Raw genomic sequence first — 24,148 nt, forward strand, 5'->3', positions numbered from 1 at the left:
AGATGGTGGCTCCCTCTGGAGCAGAAGGCAAGCAAGTTTGCCCTTCTGTGATTGTTTGGGCTGATGTAGCAAGATGATCTTGATGCATCTAATCCACGCGGAATTTTCAGTCATGTTCCTTTGGGTCATTGGGTCAAGGAAGCAGATATGAACATGAAGATCCTACCCTTTGCTGTGCCATCAGGATTGAAAAGTGTGTCTCTGGTGCAGGCATCGTTGGTTCATGGAATTAGCAGGCTCATGTGTTACTTGTGAAAGGTGGCCAACATCTTGGACCCTTCACGGTTTCAGGTAGAATACGCTTGAGAGAAAAAACTGGGCTCGTGTCTGTGTTTATTGGGCATAGAACCTTGCCACATAACCTAGACTGTCACTCAGCTCGCAACCCCCATGCCTCAGCCTGCTGGTGCTGGCATTACAGGCGTGCACCACCACACCTGGCTAAAATGGAGACATTTATAGCTTATTCTGATAGCTGGTAAGTGATATTCTGGATAACTGACGTAACTTGCAGAGTCACACAGCAGTCCGGCATTTAGTGAGTCTTTCTACTAGAGACATCTCACACGTGATTCTACACACGGGGCTTTTTGCCTCATCCTGAAGGAAAGTCTACAGCCCTGATTTGGAGCTGATTTGGGAACATGCATGGACAAAACGACTACCTTGCATCATGCAGGAACTAGATAAAATCCACAGAAACCAAGGGGGTTTATTAGTTGTGTAGTACACAGGGCTATATGAGCAGAGAGGGATGCTCAACATGATGGGGTATTTTGTCTGGCAAGGCCATTCAAGTGTCTATCCTAAGGGTTTCTGAAAGGTTATGCCCCTGTCTTATGCCTCCGTTTCTTTGCTTGGCACTATGTCCTTTGAGGATGTATAACCATTTGTTTTAAGTCACTAAGTAGGACTCTGATTGACTTTTAGGTCTCAATATGCCTCCTGGATCAAAGGCTACATAATCTTACTGAGGTGATCAGTTTGCTGGTCTCTGTAGTTGAACTCCCTCCCGTCAACCCTCCCTGCACTCAGGAAGCATACCTTGTGACTCTTGACACGTCAACATATAACTTTTTCCCTTCTAAAAGCAATGCACTATGGTACCCTGAACCTTTCAGTGTTATTCGGTACTCCCCCAAAAGTGTATGCACCCAACTATTGTCACATGCTAGTAGACCTCAGCTTTAGTTATTAAAAAGTTTGTGTCGTAGTGCTATGATTAGCATTTCAAGCATCATAAATATGTTGTGGGCATAGGACAAACTGTCTTTTCATATAAATGCCAATATAGTTTCAGGATTCATTTTTGAAAACATGGAAATGTTTTCCACAGCCTTATGATAAGCAATATTTCACCCCGGAAGCTGACCAGGTGGTGGTGGGTTAGATAACAGTGACCATCAGCTGCCATCCGGAACTTAAGATTCCATTCCTAATGTGCCTGATGCCAAAATTGGGTTCTTTCTGTTGCCGCAAAGGAGATTCTCATCTCAGACTGACACAGATAGGTGGAGTCCTTGGAAAACTTGCCATAATGATTAATAATCAAAGTCTTGACTTGCTGGTGTGTCCCTGAGTAGGAGGCCCCCTGGATCTCGTGAGCCAAGCAAACACAATGTCTTCTTTCAGGGTTCCCAGCCTCCTGCCGAGGGGAGGATGTGCTTTGCGAATGCAAGTTCTTCCAGTGTCTGAAATGCATTTCCAGAAACTTCAGCCCATTGTCCCTGACAGTATCAAACTCTCAGAATTCTGTAGCAAAGCAAACCTTCGTTTCACAATTAACTTTGAAGTTGGAAGATAAAAGGAGAGCTGTCGAAGGCCCGGTGCTCACACAGATAGACTTAAAAACATTTTTAAAGAAGTCTGCAGAGCTTATCAGAATTCACAATGAATGTAAGTTAACAGATCCCTACAGCTGAAGTCCTCAGCACCGTGGAGCAGCAGAACGGGGTTTAAAGCCCCTTAGCTCAGCCTAGCACATACCCGAATCAAAGCCTTCTGGACGGTTTTGAAATGTGCTTCATTTTCTCAGGAAACAGAAAAGCAGAGTCTGTACTTTTATGTACCCGGTCACCTAGGAATACTTCCTAGCCTGTGGCTCCAGTGTACCCTTCCAGCAGTGCAATCAGATCTATGATTGGCAGCTGTCACCTGGATAGTGCACCCAGCCCTGCTGGGCCAGAGAGCCAGCATTGCTGTGCTGGTGGTCCGAAGCTTGTGTCTGTGTCCTCTGGAGCAGTAGGCCTGTGTCTCCTCTCAGCCAACGCCCTCCACCGGGGGTGTCAGGCTTGTTAGGGTCCAGAAGCAGTGGCTGGGCTGTGGTGCCTCAGAACCAGGGAGCAGCTGCGTGGAGAGGTCTCAAACTGAGCTGGTACAAATGAAGCAGCAGGCAGTGCCCCTACACCCTTGTCCCCTGTGGGGGTGCTCTGATTGGGTACTCCAGCCTGAACGGTGTGTCCTCAGAATCGGGCGTTGGCGTCTTAGCCCTGCTACCTCGCATTGGGAATGCGTTGCAGAGTCTACAAAAGGATAATTAAGTTGAAAGGTCTGATGGGGGACGTCCTTCTGTACATGTGTTTCTCTTATTGGTTGATGAATAAAACACTGTTTGGCCAATAGAAGCAGGAAGGCAGGCGGGGCTAGGAGACGGGGAGAATGCTGGGGAGAGAGGTAGAGGGCACGCGAGGAGACACCGTCCAGAGAGCCTGGGAAGACAGGACTGGTAGGCATTCTCCGGTAAGATAAGGCCATGGAGAGATACATAGATTAGTAGTTATGGGTTAATCATTAATACAGAGCTAGCCAATAAGAAGCCCTAGCTGCCGGCCAACAGTTCAATAATTAATAGAGCGTCTGTGTGTTCTCTTGGGGCTGAAGCAGCAGCAGCAGGAGCAGGCTGGACGAGAAAACTCCAGCAGCAAAGGGTCCCAGTATCCTTATTATTGAAAGGACCAAACCCGTGGAAGAAGGTGAGGTTAGGACACAGAGCATGAAAAGGGCTGGACAGGTCAGAGCAGCCCGCACCCAGCGATGTGCAAACCAGGGGAAGGGCATCAGGAAACACCCCACCCCTGACCACCCTGTCGTGGTGGACTCCCACCATCCCGGCCTGTAAGGAAAGAACCCTCTGGTTGTGCGAGCCACACCCTGGAGTCCATTGTTACGGCAACACAAGGCAACCCAATGGCAGTCCCCGCATGGCGCTGTGCCTGAAGCCCAGTCTCTCGGCAGCTGTACTCCAAGGTCCACTTGACTCCCCTGTTCTCCGCTGCGCGCCTCTTGAGAAACAGGCACAGATGCTGCTTCACTTGTGATGAAGTTATCTCCTAACAAAGCTGTCACAGGCTGGAAATGTCTCCTAATCCAAAGAGGCAGGGGATACACTTCCGCTAAGAACACCATAGCTTAACCTTCCCCACCTCGGCACGGTTCGCCGCCAGCACTAGCTGGCAGCAGCAGCCTGAGCTGGGATGGTCTGTTTCGATGTTTGTCTTAGTCGTTCCATTGTCTTAAAATATAGCTTTATAAGCATTGCTCTTGTCTTCGGAGGGGAGTGGCCCTGGCTGAGACTGTGTGAGTCAGGGGGTGATGTCGAGGCTGCTGGTAAAGAAAAGCAGCAGAGGACACAACGCATCTGATTGGTTTACGATCATTACAAAGCAGCTTCCCAGGCGGCTTAGCGGCTAAAAAGCTTGGCTGCTTTTGAGAGGCTCCCAATCTGGTTCCCAGCGTGCACACAGTAGCACACAACCATCCATAAACCCTGTTCCCGAGGATCTGGTAGCCTCTCCTGGCCTCTTCTGGGCACCAAACACATGCACAGTGTATGGCATGCAGGAAAATAATGGTATGCATAAAATTAAAAACAAACTTTTAAAGATAAATAAAATTATAAAACAAGCTATAATGTTAGTTTAAAAAAACTTTGCTCTTTGGAGGCCAGCCACACAGCTCCCAAATAAATACAGAGACTTATTCTTATTTGTAAATGCCCAGCCTTAGCTTGACTTGTTTCTAGATAACTTTTCTTAACTTAAATTATCTACCTTTTGCCTCTGGGTTTTTGCCTTACTTTATTCTATATCTTTGTTCTTTCTCCACGGGTGGCTGTGTTGCTGCATGGCTGTCCCCTGGCATCCTCCTCTCCTTCTTTCCTAGCCCCCCCTTCCCTTTTACTCCTTCTATCTAGTCTCTCTGCTTGGCAGCCCCGTCTATCCTTCTCCTGCCTAGCTATTGGCCATTCAGCGTTTTTATTAGACCAATCAACTGTTTTAGGCAGGCAAAGTAACACAGTTAAACAAATGCAGCATAAAAGAATGTGGCAAATCTTAGCATCATGAAACAAATATCCCACAACCTAGATAAATGCAACACATCTTAAACTAATACTCTACAATGCTATAACTTCAAATAGTTTAATATATGATAAATGTGTAGTTTAGGGGGAGAGGTTAGTCATGATCAGTCACCTTTTTGTCCTCCTGTGTCTAGGATCGCAGGACAGGGTACCTGGCAGAGTTGGAGAGTGTAGGACTTAAGAGCACAGTTGAGCCGGTGTCGAATTTGACATGGAGTATGTTTTGAGGTTATTTTTGAAAACATATGTAAATTAAGTGGGCAAACTATTCACATGAATGTCACTAATTTTCAAACAATGGCATTAAAGATAATGGTGTGTGTGTGTGTGTGTGTGTGTGTGTGTGTTTGTGTGTAGACATGTTCATGCAGGAGCCATGTGTGGAGGTCAGAGGATAACCTTGATTTGGTCTTTGCCTTCTCAAGGCAGAGACTACTGTTTGATACTGTGTACGCATGTCTTGTGGGGCACATTGCCTTGTCTCTACCTTGCTTACCACGTGGGTAAGCAATCCAATGCCTACACTATCACGCTGGCTTTCCCTGTGGTCTGGAGATTCAAACTCAGGGTCCCCCACTTGCACAGCAAGACCATTACTGGCTGAGCCATCTCCCCAGCCCAGAGGAAAATGCTCTTCAGAGCCAACATTAATGCTTGATCACTCTCATTATCAGCTTCAACACTTTAATAAGCAGCATTTGTCACTGATGCCATTGAAAACACACATGGGCTTGAAGATTAAAATGGTTTAGACACACTTTCAGTGATCTGAGGTAAACACAATTTACTCATTAGTTATGCCTGAAATAAAATGAATAAGCATTTTTCTAGTGATGATGTAAAGAAATGAATGGCTGCTCCAATGTTTATGGTGGTGGAACATATGGTATTTACTGTATTGACTTCTAAATGTAAAATTCAGGACATTGACTACACTCTAGGTGTTATGGAACAGTCACCCATCTGTACTGGAAAAACTTGCACTGTCATCATTTTCCATTCCCCAGGTCCCAGAAGCCTCCTTCTTATGCCCCTACAGCTTGGTTATACTTGGTACCTATCCATCTTTCTGTGTCTAGCTTGTTTCCGTAGGCATGATCTTGACAAGGTTCCATGACACTGTAGCCTGTGTTGAAATTTCATTCCTTCTTGTGGCTGAGTTGTATTCTATTGTGCACATAGATACAGTTTGTTCTGTTGTGAAGAACCACCAACACAGGCATCATGCCATGTCATGTTATGGACCAAGTTCACATGAGCATGGAGAAATTCATGCCCAGAGTAACTGCCCAAGGTCATAGAACATGCTGTACCATGTAGGCATTGAGCATACTTTGTTCATTCTGTGCATATATTATTTTTAATTGTAATTATTACTATAATTATTATTTGTTAGGTCTAAGTGACCTGAGGCTAACTAGGTTTGGATGATTTTTTTTACTATTATTATTATAACATGAACCTGAGAAAGCACTGTTGATGGGTGTTTCTAACCCTAACTTGAAGCAAAATTAACAGGCAATGCCCTTTTTCAACCAGCAGCATCACGCCAAAGCAAGGCCGGGATTGCCAGTTCAGCCTAAATCTACCCACTTCTTCTCCTATTATTGCCTTCGTCTGAGCCTCCCCTAGCCATTGTGTCAACACGGTTCTCCTTTCTAATTGATATCATGATATCAAAGTTCTTCACGCTAACTAACCTCCATGACTGAATCTGAGGCACCAGACACTGCGACATCTGTGCATCTCCTTCCGTTGGAAGCCAGAAGCCACAGGCTCCCCCTCACCTATGCCAATCACAGAACACCTGACAGCCTCCTGTGGGAATGTCGCCTCTCCTCTTAGTGACGTTTTCTCCTCTGTGTGCACTCAGTTTTTCCTAGTCAGCATCTAGAGAAGAGATCTATTATTGAAATTAAGTTTAATACAAAAGAAAGCTACTTATTTTTAAGTCCTAACAGTAGAACCCACTCTGTGGACACACCATGCAAATGTTCTAACATAGCTACACCCTGGCCTAAGAGGAAGGATTCCTAATTCCTTTGAGAGAAGCTTAAATCTGCGGAGGGTTTTCCTCAATTCTTTTCTCTGGCGGATAGACAAGGGACTGCATTCTTGTGACTCAATTCCTTCATGGGACAGCTATAGCACGTGCTCTTTGGGCATTCTGTATATGATCTTGTGAAACAAAAGTATAATTTGGTTTTGGGAGATTCACTTATCTTTGTTTTGTGTGTCTAAGTGTTTTACCTTCATGTATATATATGGGCATCATGTGTGTATGTCTGCCTGGTACCTGCAGAGGCCAAAAGAGGGCATCCTATCCCCTGGAATTACAGACAGTTGTAAGCCACCATGTGGGTGCTGGGGGCTGAACCTGGGTCCTCTGAAACAGCAGCAGGTGCTGTTAACTGCTGGGTCATCTCTCCAGCCCTGCTTTGAAGTATTAGCCTATGTAATTACTTTTCTAAGTGAGGAAGCACAGGGAAGTTTCTTTGCTTGCTGTTTTTGTTGTCTCCAGGCACCATCCTGGAATGTTGACAAGGCTGACTTTGTAGTAACTTGCCCTGCCTTAGCCTCTCGAGATCAAGGAATGGCTCTTCTAGGGAGCAGGCTTTCCAGCCGACGCTTCTGAAATGATGAGGTGAAGCACCTGCGTTTCACCCCAGTGCTTCTTGAAGGTTGTGAGAGCTTCCTTCTCATTCTGCGGTTAAATGACAATCAGAAATCCAATGTCACAGTGGCGGTTAGCTGTGAACATCCATCGCCTCCTGATCACTAGACCCTGATGGGAAGAATGACAGGTTCCATGAGCACAGGGAGTGGATCCCCCTGAGTGTTTGCAATCCAAAGGAGAATCAGGATGCATTCGCAGCATAGTTTTACAAGTACTTAGGACACGTGCAAGCTCGCAGTGTAGACAGTAGCTTCAGTGCAGATTGCATGGGATGGGGGATTCCCAGGAGAAAGTGTAGCTTGAGCTGGGTTTCCAGAAAGAAAGGGAATTCTTCTCTCAGCTGAGTTTGGGGTTGGTGTGGCTCTCAGCACAGAGGTTGTATGAATGAAATATATGTTCTCTAGATTAGAAGACATCGAATCGATGCCCTGTGCTAATTCTCAGGCTCTTTCTGTAGGCAAGCAGAAATAGAGAAGGCCTAAGAAACAGCTCTTCTCTCACAATGTTAGGAAACAGAAGCAATGGTGTATACATGGAGGGGCGTCTAGAGATCTGTTACCGCAAGTCGACTGACATGATAGAGGGTCTAAGTCACACAGCCTGTCTAGGAGACGAGAAGAGCTAGCATCAATCCCGTGCCAAATCCAGAGAGCAGAAGCCCCACCAAGAGCTGACGTTTCAGGTCAAGCCGCGAGGCCAGAAACACATCCCAGCTCCAGATCACCTCCAGGTCAGTTGCTGGAGCTGTGCGAGGCTGCAGCATTAGCTCTGCTCCAGTCTTCCTGCGGTGGAACAAGGCTGCTCCACCTTGGGGAGGAAATCATAGCCTAATTGGCTCCATCGCTAATTCAGGTGGGCGTGGCTTCTGCAAGGCCCATGGTAACGTTTCATTCAATCTCTGGGCCCTCAGTGGTCCAGTCAGCCTGACACATAAGACCACCACAATCATGGATTTTGGAAGCTTAAACTTCCAGAGGTCTGACAGTGCCTGCCATATTGAGACAAAATTTCACAAAGAATGAAACTACTAATAAGTATGTTTATAAAAGGCCATGCATATGCCATTAGAATCAACTTGCACATGGTTGCTTATGACTTCTGATAGGTGTCTTACTTTATTTTATAAAAGGTGTTATGTTTGCCTTTCTACAGACATATTTGAGAAAGAGACGGTGTGCTCCTTTTCTGGGAGAACTAGGCTTCCTATATTTGTGTACAGATAATTAATGTGGCACAGTGTCTTGGTTTAACAAGGAAATAATTGCCTCTGTAATCAAGGTGGAAGCAGAACCCTTACTCCCTGTTTGTATTGTGGGCACAGTGGAATCCTGAGACACAGATTTTTAGAGGAAATCTGATAGAAGCTGAGCTATGCTTGGCTGCAGCTGCCTCCTTGCAAACCATATGTCACTCAGGCATATGAAGAGGGAAGGAGCAATTGGTTCTGGGCAGCAATGTGAGCTAAGTGTCCCTTGCAAGACCCAGCCAAGCAGCTTTCCCAATTGCTCACATTTCTTTGTGCCTTCCCAAAGGCTTTTTTCACCTACTTCTGCACTGGCAGGCACTTGAATGAATGCCTTAATTGGTACACAGCAAATGACTTCAAGACACATGAACAATGGTTGTCTAGTATACTGGTACAGTATCATGGACACCCGGGAAAGTGGGCACTCACTCATTCCAGAATGTTGAGTGAAAAATGATACCATGAGAAAAGCAGAAGTGTCCGTGAGAGGCATGAAGGTGATCAGTGGAAGCCTGGAAGCAGAGAGGCACTGGGGTTAGCCGGTGAATGGGTTCACCGGCTGGCAGTGCAAGCATCTTTCTGTGTGCTAGACAGTGCTAGCAATGGAACAGGTTATGAGTGTCTACTGGCCTGGCCCTTTTCACTACTGTAGCCTCTGCTAGAAGGCGCATTTAGCCCTCCCCATATTACCCATTGTAACAGTGGTCAGTTTTGTAGGTTCAGGACCCAGGCTGCCAGAACCTAGAGACAACAATGACCACCATTCTTCAGTTTGGTATGGGCTAAGACTTTGACCAAGGACATTTTATTCTGAAAAGAAGTGAAAGTTGGCATGTCTTGGTAGGCATGTGCTATGTTTCGTGATGTCCAAGGCTGCCTTCAGATACTCACTTCAAAGCGAAAAAATCATAATTCCAAGAACCCATAGTTCAGTCTGCATGACTCATGGGCTTGTGTTCTGGGCTCTTCACTAGATTCCTTGCTGAAGGTCAAGACGTGGCTCTGTGGGCCGCTTCTTTCCCTAATGGTAGCCTAGTAAGGCTATATAATATCAGGTAGCAGTGCCACACATTTGAACAATCTACAGGTAAGCTTGAAGACTGGCCTTCCCCAGGGGGGCTTGGGAGATAACCCAATCATTAAAGCACTTGAAAACAGCTGAGTTCAATTCCCAGGACCCACGGGATAAAGAAAGCCATGCATAATGGCGTGTGTTTGTAATCTTAGTGCTGGGGAGGCAGAGGTAGTCAGGCAGCTGCAGCTCCCTCCACTGCCAGCCTAGTCACTTGGTGACATCCAGGCACCTAAAGGGCATCTGAGGTTGTCCTTCCTTCCGTGCATGTATCCTCACACACATGTACACACAGACGGTGTGCACCTGTCACATGCGTGGAAACACAGACATACCAACACACACACACAGATGATGTGCACCTGTCACATGCATGGAAACACAGACAGACACACCAATACACACACACACACACACACACACACACACACACACATTGGCCAACACAGCTTTATTCACCAACCAATAAGAGAAACCTATATTCACAGCATACAGAAGGGCGTGCCCCATCAGTATTGTTTTTATTCTATGAAGGCCCAGAAAAGGGTTTACCAACACAGTCCTCCTATTTCCAATAGAGAGAACAGGGCCAGTGTCCTCTAGGTGAACAGGAAAGGGGAGGCTGTGGTCTGAGTTCCTGCCCTCCCTGCCCACAGAAGGTGCAACAGCCCCCATCCAGCTGTGTCATTTTGGGGATTACTAGGCAAGGCAAGAGTTTTTAATTCTGTGAAATGAGGTCATAGATACTCAAATCCCTGAACCAAGTTCTGGGAGTTAATTGCATCATACACGTTCATTAAAGCTTTTTAAGAGATTGTGTATTTCTTTGCGTCAATGTAATTGCAGCATTTGTTCAACAGCTTCTTTGAATACACATTTGAGGGCCTCCCACTTGCAACTGGTGTGCCTTAATTATGCTCTCCCTGTGCCTACCTCTTGGCCCCTTGCCTGTGGCCGTTCTATTTAAAGAAATCCGGGGAAAAAAGAAAGACAAATACTCAGTTTCTTTTTCTTTCCTGTAGGAGCCCAAGCTCAGCCATTCATTTCCTGTCTGAAGCTTGGGGGCTGCAGTAACGGTTCTGCAGAGGGGAGTGGAGTGCATCTTGTGGCCTCGAGAGGCCCGCACTGCAGCTCCTCTGCCGGAGCAGTGTTGGCTGTGCAGAGGACACCTGTCTCTCCAAAGAAATGGGACTCCTTCCTTTGCAGACTGACCTATGGACCCCCACGAGCATGATAGGGCCCCAGAGAACATGACAGAGGGGACGTCTCAGTTGTGCACAAAGCATTCTAGAATCTAAATCACTCTCTGTGATATGAGAGTGGACTAAGGGACTGTTCTGAGGGCTAAAAGTGACTCGGGGTCAAAATTGGAAGCAGCCGCTCAGAGTGGGAATCAAGAAGTTGCACGTTGGATAAACCCCTTGCTTCTTAAGTTACAAAAGAGACTCATAGCAACCGTAATTTTGCAGTTGCTGGATTTTTCCCTTTGCTTTTATGCAAATTGTGTGTGTGTGTGTGTGTGTGTGTCTGTGTGTGTTTAGATAGGCATCTGTGTGTACACCTTGTGAGGGATGTCTGTCTAACAGGAAATTGGGTAGAAAATTGCTCAGGCGATTCATATTGATAGCATTTGGCACAAGTTAGCATATTTTGACTGGCTGTTTGGCTGCCTATCTGGGGTTGGGGGGGTGGGGAGGTGTGCTTACAGACTCTGAACTGAGCTGCAAAGATAAGGTAGGCCTGAGTTAGAATTGCTTGTAGCTCCCAGTAATCCAGTCTGTCAAACAAGCAGCCGCTACCATGAGAGGAAAAAGGGAGAATGAAGACGAGAAGGCGGGAGGAAGGGTGCATCCCGGAACACAGGTCAGTGGGGTGTGCTCTGGTGCGTGTTTGGGGGCGGGGGACCCTACTGGAGAGTTCCCCAGGAGAAGCCCCGCATGTAAGACTCATCCGTGGCTGCCATAGCTTTGCAGGGGATTTGAAATTATGTTTTATTTGCTTCAGGCTTGGATTTGTTGATCACTCTCCTCCCTCGAACAGTTGTCCCTCTCCCTTGCATTTCAGGGAAGAGTGTTTTTTTTCCCTCTGCACTTGAGAGATGGCAGAATTTGCATTTCTGTAGACTCCAGCTGTCTGGTTATGTAAATGATGAGCATATGTTATATTGTGTTTTCCAAAGGGGGTGTTGGCTGCTGATATAGCTGAGTGCTAAATTTATTTCAGAGCTTGTGGAAGGACAGTCCTTTGGGTATAGCTGGAGAACGCTGCTGTCATGGCACCACATGGAAGGCAGGCCAGCAAGGCTGTGAGTGAGTCACAGCCCAGCCTGTGAGGAGTGGATCTACCTTGTTGAAAAGATGCCGAGCTGTTCAGCAGTCCTTTGACGCTCCCCACTAGGCCTTGTACCTACAGAGTCATTGTATTTTCCCATCTTTTAATACCATGAAAGTATGCAGGTTCACCTCACAAAAATCCTCCCTCTGGGGAGTTCCTATTGCCTGGCCCTATCCTCCTGATGCAGAAATACCACTTTAGTTTGATATGTCAATTGTTTTTACAAAATATTTGCACAAGTAACCCTATCATGGACCTGTGGTTGGGTTTGTCATGATTGCTATGTTTCAGGTGGAAGACTAGATAGCTCATCATCATGAAGACTCTAGGCAAATTGTATAGCCAGTGATTAAATAGCAGGATACAGATTCAGGCCCAAGACTGTCTTGTGTTACTCCTCTCTGCGTCACTAAACTGAATAATCAGAGACACTCAACTTCAAGAGAGAAAGGGTCTGGCTGAGTTTTTTGGATGTTCCAGTTTGTGGTTGGCTGGCCCACTGACTTCTGGCCTGTGGTAAATCAGTTCATCCCAGGGAGAGCATGTGGTAGCTTTCCTGTTGTCCTCTCACGGAAGCACAGAAAGAAAGAACAGGGCCCAGGGTCTTTATCTTCCCTCAAAGGACGCAGAGGCCTTCCAAGGAAGTCCCAGGTCTCCAAGGCCCTATTATCTCCGAATGCTTCCACGGGCCATTTAACATATGGGCCTAGAGACCATGTGTCAAAACCACAGCACACCCCCATCTCTAGCAGGATGTTCACTAGCCGGATATGGTTAATCCATGAGGTTGAGAATTGCCATGGAAACAAACCTCTGGGTTCATTTTGGGAGAAATTTTCTAGATCAGGACATCTGATATTAGGAAAACAAAACAAAACAAAACAAAAAGCCAACACAGCCCTAATGTGAGCAGCATTGTTCCATGGGCTCAGTCCAGAAAGGAATAAATTCGGGGAAGGGCAATCTAGGAAGGGCATTTACCGCTCTGTTTCTGTTTCCCGGCTGTTGGTGCAATATGACTGGCCACCTCTAGCTCCTGTGGCTGTCAATGGCCTACTGTGAGACAGCCCCCCAAACCGTGAACCAGACTAAGCCACTCCTTAAGCTGCTTCTATGAGGGCTTTTGCTGTTCCCATACGCCTCAATCAGGCTACACACCTCCTCCCTCTCCTCTTGGTCCCAAGTCCCAGGAGTTGTGCCCCTGATGTTGTTGTCATACAACTAAAACTCACCTAGCCACCAACTTTGCCTCAGTCTTGGTGTGCCTTCCTTATGTCTAATGATGGGATAAGTGACCTATTCCCTGATTCAAGGTACTTTCAGGGGTCATATCAGAGATGGGGGGCATCTTTCTGGAAATTTCCTGAATCACAGTGGCTTTGTGGAGTTTCATGTTTAGGCAGGAACCTATTTTATGTGGATTTAGGATGACTTAACATAGTGTGAGAAAGGATTGTGACCCCTTCCTCTTCCAATGATTCTCTGTGGCTTCTGGGACCCCGGGGTTGGGGTAGGGGGTGTTGGAAGAGATAACTTGGGCTCTTCCAAACCAACTCCACTTGGCAAGGTGGCTACCACACAGATGATTACAAATTAGGGAAGTCTCTTTCCATATGACCAGTAGCTCCCACTGTGAGAGTTACTCTTCCATGGCTGTAAGTACACTTTGCAACTACAAGTGAACACTTTATAAATACAAGTGATCTCAGTGGGGTTTAAATCCCCTCACAAAACGTGTGGACATATGTGTCATTCAGGAAGTCCTGGCCTCAGCTACTGGTCCTGTGAGTAAGATCCACCCGTGTCACAGAGTCCCGAAAGCACTTCGGATTTGTATTCCCATCATGAGGCTTTCCTCTGGCCTTCCTGAATGATCACTTACAGAGTTTGTGGGCAAGTATTATCCTGGGAAACGTCCTTGGAAACGTCTAGTCCCCAGCTCGTGGACACACAGACACTCTGCTGCTGCTGCCTCTCAGTCCTCAGCTCTTCCTGGATCTGGAAGAAGGCATGTTTCTGGCTATTCATCGAAGGAGTCTAGGTCAGAACTGCGTGTGTTGGGGTGTGGGTGGGGGCAGGGTTATCTACTTTAAAAAAACACGATGAAGCCAAGACAGCCATGGGGTTTTAGGACCACTGTGCCAGGCAGGGTCTCTGTCATCTAGTCCACTTGGTGTCTTGATTTCCACCACACAGGGCCATGTGTCATGATCCTCCTTCATCCAGAGCACCAGTGCATGTGTGAAAGCCATGGACAGTGGGACACGCCCTCCGCCATCAGTGCGTGTTTGTGGCTGTATTTTGTTTTGCTAATTTTCTTTTTTAAAAAAGATTCCTTTTATCCTTTTATTGTTTACTCGCGTATCTGTGTCTTTGTGCCTATCACGTATGTGTGGGTGTCTATGGAGGCCAGAAGAGGGGAGCTGTAAGCCATCTGGGGTGGGTGCTGGGGTCCAGCTGGATCCTCGGAAGGAGCCAGAAACGCTGCTAACTGCTGAGCGCATCTCCAGCCCCTCTTCTGTTTTGTTCACTGTCGACTCAGTTGCCCAGGCTGTCGTCCACATGAGCATGCCCCTGCCTCAGATTCCCTGGGATTGCAGATGTCTACCACCATGGCCAAGTCATTGTATAAAACTTAACATGTGTCTTCCCTAAGAAGTAGACAGACTTTTCAAAAGTCTCTGAGATAGTATTTTGATGGGGAAGTCCTGTGTGTATGTCAATAAAGCACTGTTGGCCAATAGGGAAACAAGATAGGTGGGACTAGGAGTTAAGGAGGATTCTGGGAAATGTAGTGAATTGAGCCATCGCCATGTGACCCCCCCCCAGAGAAGAGAAGGCAAGTCTGGCATTCTATGAACAATAAGTCCTTATAAAAAGGTATATTAGTAATTATGGGTCAAATATTAAGTCATAGCTAGCTGGTTAGAAACCATAGCAAACGGCCAATAGCTTCGTAATTAATATAGTGTCTTGTGTTTTATTTGGGGGTTCAGACATCTTGACAGGGCCCAGGCAGCTGGCGGGGAAGGCAACACATTACAGTATTTTTTCTTTTTTATTAATTTATTTTTTGCGTTCCAATCCCAGTTTCCCCTCCCTCCTTTTCTCCCACACCCTCCACTTCCTCCTCCTCCCATCAGCTCACTTAGGAAGTCTACTAAGTCTGTCCTGTCACCTTGTTGAGGCAGGACCAAGGCTCTTCTCCACCCACACACCCCTGTGTCTAGGCTGGGCAAGGTATCTCTCCAAATACAATGGGCTCCACTAAGTCAGTTTGTACATTAGAGTTAGATCTTGGACCCACTGCCAGTGGCCTCATGTATTGTCCCAGCCGCACCACTGCCACCTGTATTAAGGGAGTCTAGTTCAGTCTTATGCAGGTTCCCCATTTGTCAGACCTGAGTCAGTGATCTCTCACTAGCTCGGGTCAGCTGACTCTGTGGTTTTTCCCCATCATGGTCTTGACTCCTTTGTTCATGTTATTGCTCCTCCCTCACTTCGATTGTACTCCAGGAGCTTGGCCCATTGGTTAGTTATGGATTTCTGCATCTGCTTCCATCTGTTTCTGGAAGAGGGTTCAAGCTTCTCTGGGGTTGTGGAGAGATAGTACTTTTAAGGTTCTTTACCAGCTGCATAACAAATAAATATTGAGCTATTCACAAAATGTTACACCTCTCTGGAGAGTACTTGTCAACTTCACCCAAAGGGAAGAGCTGGATTTAACCCTTCTTCCCTGTTATTGAATTCCACCACTCCATGTCCACGACTGTCCCTTGCAGCTCCCCATCACGGATCCCTGGCTTTCCATTTCTAAGCACAGGTGAGAGATTCTGCATATGGTCCCTGTGATTCTGGGACCAGGCAAGCTTAGATGAGAGACTGTTTATGGACCAAATATTTCTCAGGTAAATACTGCATTTAACCCTCTGGCTTATGCCTGCATCTCTGGGCTCATCGATACCTACGTTCTACCTTTGGTTTTAGAAATTGCCATTTAGTCAGAAATTATGAGAATAGTTTAATCCCACCCAGGAATCTATAAAACCAGAAATTCTCCATTATTTGCCTTTGTGATTTTTTAAAAATATCATTACAAAATGAATCGTTGAGTTCTCTTTCAAGTTTCCAAGCCACAAAGCCAAGTAGCTTTCCTTACAAGGCTCAGCAAGCCGTCAGGGGAGTAGATCAGATGGGGGGTGTCTTTGTCTTGCTTGTGTTTTTCATCCTGGTTTAACCAAGAGAAAGAAACTGGAATTGGATCTGGAGATATAACTCAGTGGTGGAATGAGACACCCAGGGATTCAGTCCGTGGCATCAACACAAAAGGAAAACAAAAGTGAGCCGGCACTGACCAAATGTCTGGGGTTCTCTGTCCAGGTCTACGGATGCTAAGTGTGTTATTGGTCACATCGTGGGGGATGCAGTAGACTCTGAACCTGAAATGCGTACGCTGAGGGGGAAACTACGCGTTCAGTTGTTCCAGCCACTGTTATTTGTTTCTATTGGTTGAATCTTGTCTCGTGGTTAAAAACATTAGGAAGATGGTCTCACAAGGAGGAAGTGGCTGCCATCCTCCACTCTTAAGGGGACAACCCTTCTGTGCCTGGTCGTTAGGGGCCCCAGGGCATATTTCCATGGAAACGGTTTTTGAAATATATCTGCGGTGTTTGCTCTTTGAATACTTTTTGGACCCTGGAGAATCAACTGGCAGAACCTAGCAGTTGAGAAGGACTTCTGGTCACGTGTGGACACCCCGTTCTACGGGTAGCACTGATGAAGTCCTCTGGCTCTTCCTCTCTCTCCCTCCTCCTGCCCTCCCCGTCCCCAACACTGCAGAAGATTAGACACGTGCCCTGGGAGGGTCCACGACTCAGACCAACAACAGCTCGGCTTCCAAGGCCGACTATCAGGGAATTAAAGGGTGTGGAGGGAAGCGAGTGAAAGGTTTGATCTTTTAGCACAAAAGTCTTAAAAGAAAACGGTGCCCTTTAAATCAAAGGCTTTTATTTAGTGTTTGGGAGAATAGTTAATGAACAAGACGGGGAGAAATGTTCTCCAGCCTGGTGCCTTAAACGTATTGGTTCCAAACTTCGATAATTAGCCATGTTGTTTCTTTGTATTTTAGGCTTAATAACGTGGTTGGTTGACAGAGGAAAAACAGGGAATTGTTCTCTTTGGCTTCCTGTGGTTCTGCCTGCGGATGGTGCTTTCCCTGGCTCCAGAGTTTTTCAGGCTTTGGGGAGAAAGTGATGTTGCCGGAAGCCTTGCCTGTCTCCGCTCTCTGAACTCCATGGCAACGCTCATGCGCACAGAGCCAGCTGACCTCACTCCCTTCCCCTGACAGGATATTTGTGCAGATGTCACTCACGGGAAACCCAAAAAGATCCAGTCGCTCAACCTGCCCACTCTGAGGTTAGAGTCCAGGAGGGGAAACCAAGAAGAATCGGAAATGCCGGGATAGGGGATGAAGTCTGGTGACTGGAAGATCCTGAGCCGTGGACAGGCTGATGCTCAAGTTACTCAGCAGAAATGTCTTAGCTCCCTGGGGCTCCAGCAAGCTGGGAACTCAGTGAGCTTTGTAGGGCCAGCAGGGCAGAGCGAGGTTGCTTCACATAATGTGTGTCTGCCTTTGTAAAGTAGGACTCTTTTGCAGGGTCGTTTGTGGCCTGGCATCAAGGGGCTCCCACAGTATAGCCTCTAGAAGGGGAAGTGAAATTACATAATAAGTAAGTAATTAAAATCTGCTGACTTCTGTACCTTTTTTTTTAATGCCACGAAGAACCAGTTACACACTTAAGTTAGAAACTTGGTTTTATAACCAAGTAGCTAAGAGACTAAACAAATCTCCTTCAGTTTTTCTTTTATGCCTCTCACTTTTCTTTCCTGTGATATGTGACATGGGGATGAAATTTTGCATCTCTCCTGTTTTTGAAGTGCAGTTCGGTTTATTTTGCGGCAATGAATGAGAGGAAGTGGGGCTGGAAGTTAACTTTTGTCAGTATTTTTCTTGACATAACATTTTTTTCCTCAATGAACCTGTAGTGTTTTACTCGAGCCTACCTTATGTCCTGACTAAGAGGAAAACGTGGCGTTATTTGGGGGAGGCTTAGAATGCGGTGGGGATGTCCTCCGTGCAGCTTCCTGTTCCAACCCGAAATAAACAGTGTAGGAGGTCAAGTGGGAGGACTGTCTATTTTAGACAGGTTTTGTAGACAGTTTCCCAGAATGATATGATATGCGGAGACAGGATGATCTGGAATTGATAATTCTTAAGGCTCATTTCTGAATTAGAAGGCAGCTCTGTCAACTGCCTTTTTCTTGATATCCTTAGGAAGTCACTTTGCCCCAAGCTCCTATGGCATCAGTTCCCACTCAGAACTACCCAGTAACTTCTTCCCCCAGGCTAAGCATCAAATATTACTCTCACCTAAAAGCTCCTGATGTTTTAGCATCTTCTTTTCTATTTTCTGTATGAAATTTATTTTCCCCACCAACTGTGGTGATATTTTTGTTTATGATCTAACAAAGCTTGCCTGTAGATCAGAGTGCAGACCTAGCCACACTAGTTAGCAATGGAGGTCAGGCACTGGTGGTACATACCTTTTTGTAACGAGCATTCTTTCTGCCAACCTGGTCTTAGGGCAGTCTCAGTCCCAAATGAACACGCAGAATACTATATTAATTATGAAGCTGTTGGCCGTTTGATAGCTCTGACTTAATTATTAGCCCATAACTGCTAATCTGAGTATTTCCACGTGGTCTTCTCTTACCAGAGAAAGGGTTCAGAACTCTTACTTCTCTCACGTCCTACATGGTGACTGACTGTACTTCTGTTTCCCAGAATCCTCCACCTCTCCTGATTCCTTATTGGCCAACAGCGCCTTATTTATCAGCCAATAAGACAAACATATACGCAGAAGGACTTCCCCCATCACCTTTAATCCCAGCAATCAGGAGACAGAAGCAGACAGATCTCTGTGAGTTCAAAGTCACCCTGGGCCACACGAAATTGATGCAGTCTAAAAGAGAAACAGAGCTCACACAAAGGTGATCCTAGCACCTGGGATTCCACGCCTTTAGTCTCAGGGAGGTGGAGACAGGAGTGATATGGATGGGTGGAGAGAGAAATGTAAGGCGGGAGAAACAGGAGCTCAGTGTCGTCTGTGCATCAGTCAGTCTTCTGAGGAAGCGGTCAAGACAGGGTCCCCTTTGTTCTGAGCTCTGGTAGAGAATTCGTGCAACCTCAGCCTGAGGAGGCAGTCTGAGGACAGGATCACCGCTTTAGTCTGAGCTTTGGTAGGGGTAACAACTCTTCCTGGTTGGCCCCTCTGCTTCTTTGATCCTTCAGTTAGACTTTGTTAAAGAATAAACAAAATAGCATCACAACCAGTGATGTAGGGTCATCAAAGCTGGCATGCCCCCATTGCACAAAGCGTTCTGGTTTTGTGGTCATTGGTCTCACCTCCCAGAGATCCTCTTCACTCTCAGAAGCCCCGTGCAAGAAGATCAGTGTTGCCACCTTAAGAGGATAAGAGGAAGAAAAGGTCAGGATCTCGATCTGGGTCAGCTTGAGGCAAACGGAGATGCCGGGCTCGGGGATGCCGGTGATGCCGGGATGGGCATTGAAAGTCAGGAGATTAAGGTCAGGCGTGGCCCAAAGGTAGGTATCCTGACTCCCAAGACAAGGAATACCGAGAGTGAAGATGTCCTTCAAAACCAGGGTCACAGGAAGGAGCTCGAAAGCCTTGTGTTGAGCCAGGTTCTCTTGCAGTTGGCTTGTAGAGACCAGGACACTGTAGGAGTTGAAAGGCGCGCATGCGCGAGAGAGATCAGGCGCCCTCTGGCACAGAACCGTGAATTCAGCATTCCAGCGGCAGTCTCCAGGTGAACCGTTGGCTTAAAATTAAAGAAGAAGAAGAGAAGGGTAAGGAAACAAAAGGAAAGAGGGGGGACGTCTGAAGAGCCTGAGCCAGGCTGAGCCCTTCGCAATAATTCAGGGCACGTACGAAAATTAGTTTGATATAGGGAAACCCAAATGAAAATGAGCATCTGCTTCTAACGCCATGGGTCTAATGGGGGAATATTGAGCCCAGGCAACAGGCAGGGGTTTCGTCTGAGTTGATGCTGTTCAGCAGGGAGAAGTGGGGAAGTCTAATCCTGGGTGACTCGGGCTGGGGACGGAGCGGAGGCGGAGGGTCGGTACTGGAAAACACAGCTGAAGTATGGAAGGCCCAAACTTCTGGAGCCAGGGGACCTCTCTTCAGAGACAGCGAGGGCCAGCAGGGTCTCCGTCTGAGAGGAAAGACCGACTGGAATGCTATCCATCGGGAGGCTTCATGCCTTAAAAAACACTTAGCATTTTTTTTTTTGTTTTTTTGGTTTTTTTTTCCTATCAATTCCCTTTCTATGTTGGATTCTTCTGCGGCCAGTGACCTGTTCAGGCTACCACAGGTGCCCAAACGAGAAGATACCACCATGCACTGGCATGGCCCTCCATTACTTGAGCTCCTCGGGGTATTCTCTTGTCTTTTCAAAATGTTCTTTCGACCCCCTGCTCAGTTACGCTGAGGCACAGTCTCATATGGGTTCCCAACGCTCCAGGGGGAAAACGGAGCCTTCTGTGTTGATCTTAGATTTAAATGTAACTGTAGAAATGCCTGTCTTATTTCCAAACACGGACAAATGGTTGAGCTGTGGAGACTGACTCTAAAACGTTTCTTTGCTCTCCCTGGGGCTCCTGCTGGCAACCCACGGCCTTCTAATGGTGTCGTCTTTGTTCTGCCCGTGAACACCTCTCTCATTTTGGAAAGATCTCTGTCTCAACCCAGGGAATGATAGTTCATTCAGTGTGACACTCAAATAGACTGGTGTTTGTTTGGCCGGTGTAGACCAGTGGGAAATGCACAGAGTTGGGCGTGGCAGTGAGGCAGGACCTCTCCAGTCATCACCCTTTTCTGTTGGGAGTGGACGCCACAGCGGGGCGTAGCTGTCATGCTGCTTCTTCCGTGTTGTAAACGGGAACGAAGGAGCTGGTGAAGTATTATTTGACAGCTCAAAAACCCCCAAAGAGCACCTTGAAATTCATATTAAGTTACAGAGACCCGAGTCCCTCTGCCACCCCAGTCGCCTCTGTGAAGGTAAAATGCCATCAGCTGAAGGATGGCAGAAGCCAGTGGGTGTGGACATTGACGCTTTGGCAGACTGGACTCCATTTTAGCTTCCGGAAGCTTTTCTGTATTTTCCGAAGTATCAAACTGTAGGAGTTCTTACCAAGGCAATTACAGCAATTTTACTTTTGATCATCCAGGATGGAGCTCTTCGGAGAGAAAAGTCCAAACGTGTGTTTTATATTAGGCCCAGCCTTCTTTCACATCCATTAGTGAAGATTGTCTCTAAACATCTCATCCAGAATTCAAGATTCTGTCTTGAACAAGTAATTCAAGTTAAAATAAAAGTAGGAAAGCTAAGGATTTTAGTGCCCGCATTGTTTTTTTTTTTAATCTTGCTTAAAATATGCTCAGTAAAAAGAAAACAGTCTCACTTCAGTTTAGGTGAACTGTCATTCTCGATATTGGGAACCGCAGGGCCCCCCACATGCTAGGCATGTACCCTCTCACTGAAGTGCAGCCCAGCACCAATCAACTAGAGTCTAACACAGCTGGACGACTTGCCCTTGATTTTCCAGAAATGAATACTCACTACTTATTAAAAAGAAAGTGACCCACCAGCAGGAATAGGATACTTAAGCTTTAAAATATAACTCGTTAATCATTAGGTTCATTTATTTAAACTTGAACACTTTTGGGGACAACGACTTGCCCTTTTGTGGTAATTGAAAAATCTTTTGTCTAGAAGTTTTTGTTTGTTTTTCTTGTCTTAAGATTTCAAAGGTTTCTGTTTTTCTAAAAGTAACTTGTAGGTTAGTGGATGGATTTGAAAGACAGCATTTTTCTCTCGTGAAGAGAGCAAGCATGTGTGTGCCCACGCACTGAGGGAAAGTACAAAGTATTACAGGGTCATTTCACAGGGTTAGAAAAACTACCTTGTGTAGATATACCATGCTTGCGCTGTCTACTGATAAATGAAACGGGGAGGTGTGTGTTAGAGTGGGGAATAATGTGTAAAACGGTGTGCTGTCTGGAAATTTGTAAACAAAACCGAGATAAGGAGACATGTGTCATACACACCCATGCGTGCACACCTGTGTGGCACACGCACCCATGCATGCACACCTGTGCGGTATACACACACAGAGTGGCGCACCAGTTGCTGAAGCATCTCCGTTCCTAGTTGGTAAAGTTGTAAACCGACACACCCTTAGCTGCGTTGGTTTCTCAGGGTGCTCCCGCAAACGGGTCATTGTGCCTGGTGCTCACCCAGAGCCTAAGAGCTCATCTCTGCCCCCCCCACTTCTCAAATCTGGAAGTGACAGCTGCGTTTAGCGGCAGAACTCATTCTGGTAAGTTCGGTGAGCTAGAAGATCCACCCCCTTTCAGTAAATCCATATGAGGCGGCTTCATGAACTCATTATAATGAGAAAGGTCTTTATGCTTCTTTGTGGCTGCAGGGATGAGGAATGCGGTACAGACAGCAAGGACACCATCCTCTCCAGTGCAGTGTTCATTCATTCATCCCCACAGAAGGGCAGAAGTGGCTGTCCATTGTTTCTCTAGGGATGTGTTCTCTTTCATCTTATAGGAAGGAGAACAAGGCTAATTCTCTGCAGCTCTCTAGAATTCGCATGCTACAGTGTCATCCCCTCATTTAAAGGCATTTCTCTTCATTCTGTGTCCCTGTCTACTACCCACCTACAAGCCAAGTCTGTCTGTCTGATTCTGTCTTTGTGGTCTTGAGAATCAAACCCTATCAGTGATGTTTGTACTCAATGAAATGTGAAGCATAGCTTCAAAGTCAACAAAGAGACATCCCTGGGTCCTTCAAACATCCAATAACTCTTTGGGGTGAGAATCCCTGCAAAATAGGCATTCTAACCAATAACCCAGGTGTTTTGGTTGGGTGCATGTCACTTAGTGGAGACAGTTTTTAAAATTAGAGGGAAACCTTCCCAAGGAATTAGTGTCAAAATCTTTAAATTTTAAAATACTAGAGAAAAAGCAACTTATATGGATTCTCCTAAACCTCAAAGTGGTATTATTACTCTTCAAAGTAAGTGTAGAATCCAATATTTGTTATTTTTATATTGTTTTGAAATGGGGACTTTGTACTGACAAATGCCATGACTCATCCTCCTACAAAACAAACAAAATTTTAGGTGCTTTGACATAAAGAAAATTAGGTTTGCCAGAATTAATCTTTGGGTGAATTCTAAAATTACAGTAGAAAATCTTATGGTAGATGGTATCTCAAGTATAATCTAGCACTTAAGATAGCAGTTAAAATGTTTTCTAAAAAGTGCAGCCCTTTGCATAGATACTAGAGTAAACTTTTGGAATAGAGGACCCAATGGAGGACTGAGGTCCTTGATTGCAAGAAAAGACATAGAGGGTAGTGTTATGGAATTTACTGTCTGGTTCTGCAGCCACCTTGTCCCAAATTAACACTCACATGCTATATTCATTATAAAGCTGTTGGCCAATGACTAGGGCTTCTTAATGGCTAGTCTGTCTTACTTATTAACCTATCTCTCTCAATCTAAATATTTCCATGTGGTCTTGTCTTACCAGAGAAGGGTCAGCACCTGTTACTCCTCTGGTGTCCTACATGGTGACTGACTCTACCTACATTTCCCAGAATCCTCCTCATCTCCTAGTCCCACCGATCTTCCTGCCTCATTGGCCAAACAGCGCTTTATTCATAAGAGAAACACTATAAGAGAAACATTATACATTATACAGAAGGACATTCCCCATCAGGACAGAAGCAGTGGGTCTGTAGACAGAGAAAGAGAACTGGAGCTCCCAGTCCTCTGCTGGGCTAATGGCTAGGTGTTTGTCCTTCAGCATTTCACGGAAACACTTTAATTTCTTCACCTGGAAATAAAAGAAAAGTATTGGAAGGCCAGCAGTTCCTAATACAGACACAGTCTTGCTGATACATCCAAAAAGAACTGACATTTGCAAGAAGATCAATGTAGGGCCACACAGAAACTCAAAGTGTGGTCCCAGAAGCTGGGAAACAAGAGAGTTGTTGAACACAGGCTCACTGAAGATAAAATAAAATGACCTGTGCACCTGGGGATGCCATTTGGTCACTAGATGTCTAGTGCTCATTTTCAGTGGTACACCTACACCCTTGCTGAAAACCTGGAAGCAATGGCTGACCTTACCCAGAGCATCCTTGTGGTCTCTGGGTAATGATTCTGACCATTTTCCTTCATTTCATTCAGCTCCATTATGTCCGTGACCACTGCAGAACGAGAGGTTTACTGGCATCCTCTGTTCTATCTGTGTGGTTCAGCACTAACTATGTAGTAAAGTTACAATATGACAGCTCAGG

At 46.1% G+C, this 24,148-nt stretch overlaps 1 protein-coding gene and 1 long non-coding RNA gene across 13 annotated transcripts in view; one reads left to right on the forward strand and one right to left on the reverse strand.

The window, feature by feature from the left end:
* Ptprm (protein tyrosine phosphatase receptor type M) overlaps positions 1-24,148 on the forward strand; it is a 649,476-nt gene that overhangs the window by 324,133 nt on the left and 301,195 nt on the right. The gene's annotated exons all lie outside the window — the stretch shown is intronic.
* Positions 16,680-19,583, reverse strand: LOC121142708. The gene is made up of 3 exons (XR_005879746.1): positions 19,385-19,583; positions 19,155-19,211; positions 16,680-17,389 (listed from the first exon to the last, which is right to left on the reverse strand). It is a non-coding gene; the product is annotated as an uncharacterized LOC121142708 (long non-coding RNA).

Source organism: Mesocricetus auratus, unplaced genomic scaffold (assembly GCF_017639785.1).
Source record: "Mesocricetus auratus isolate SY011 unplaced genomic scaffold, BCM_Maur_2.0 Super-Scaffold_100010, whole genome shotgun sequence".
NCBI lineage: Eukaryota > Metazoa > Chordata > Mammalia > Rodentia > Cricetidae > Mesocricetus > Mesocricetus auratus.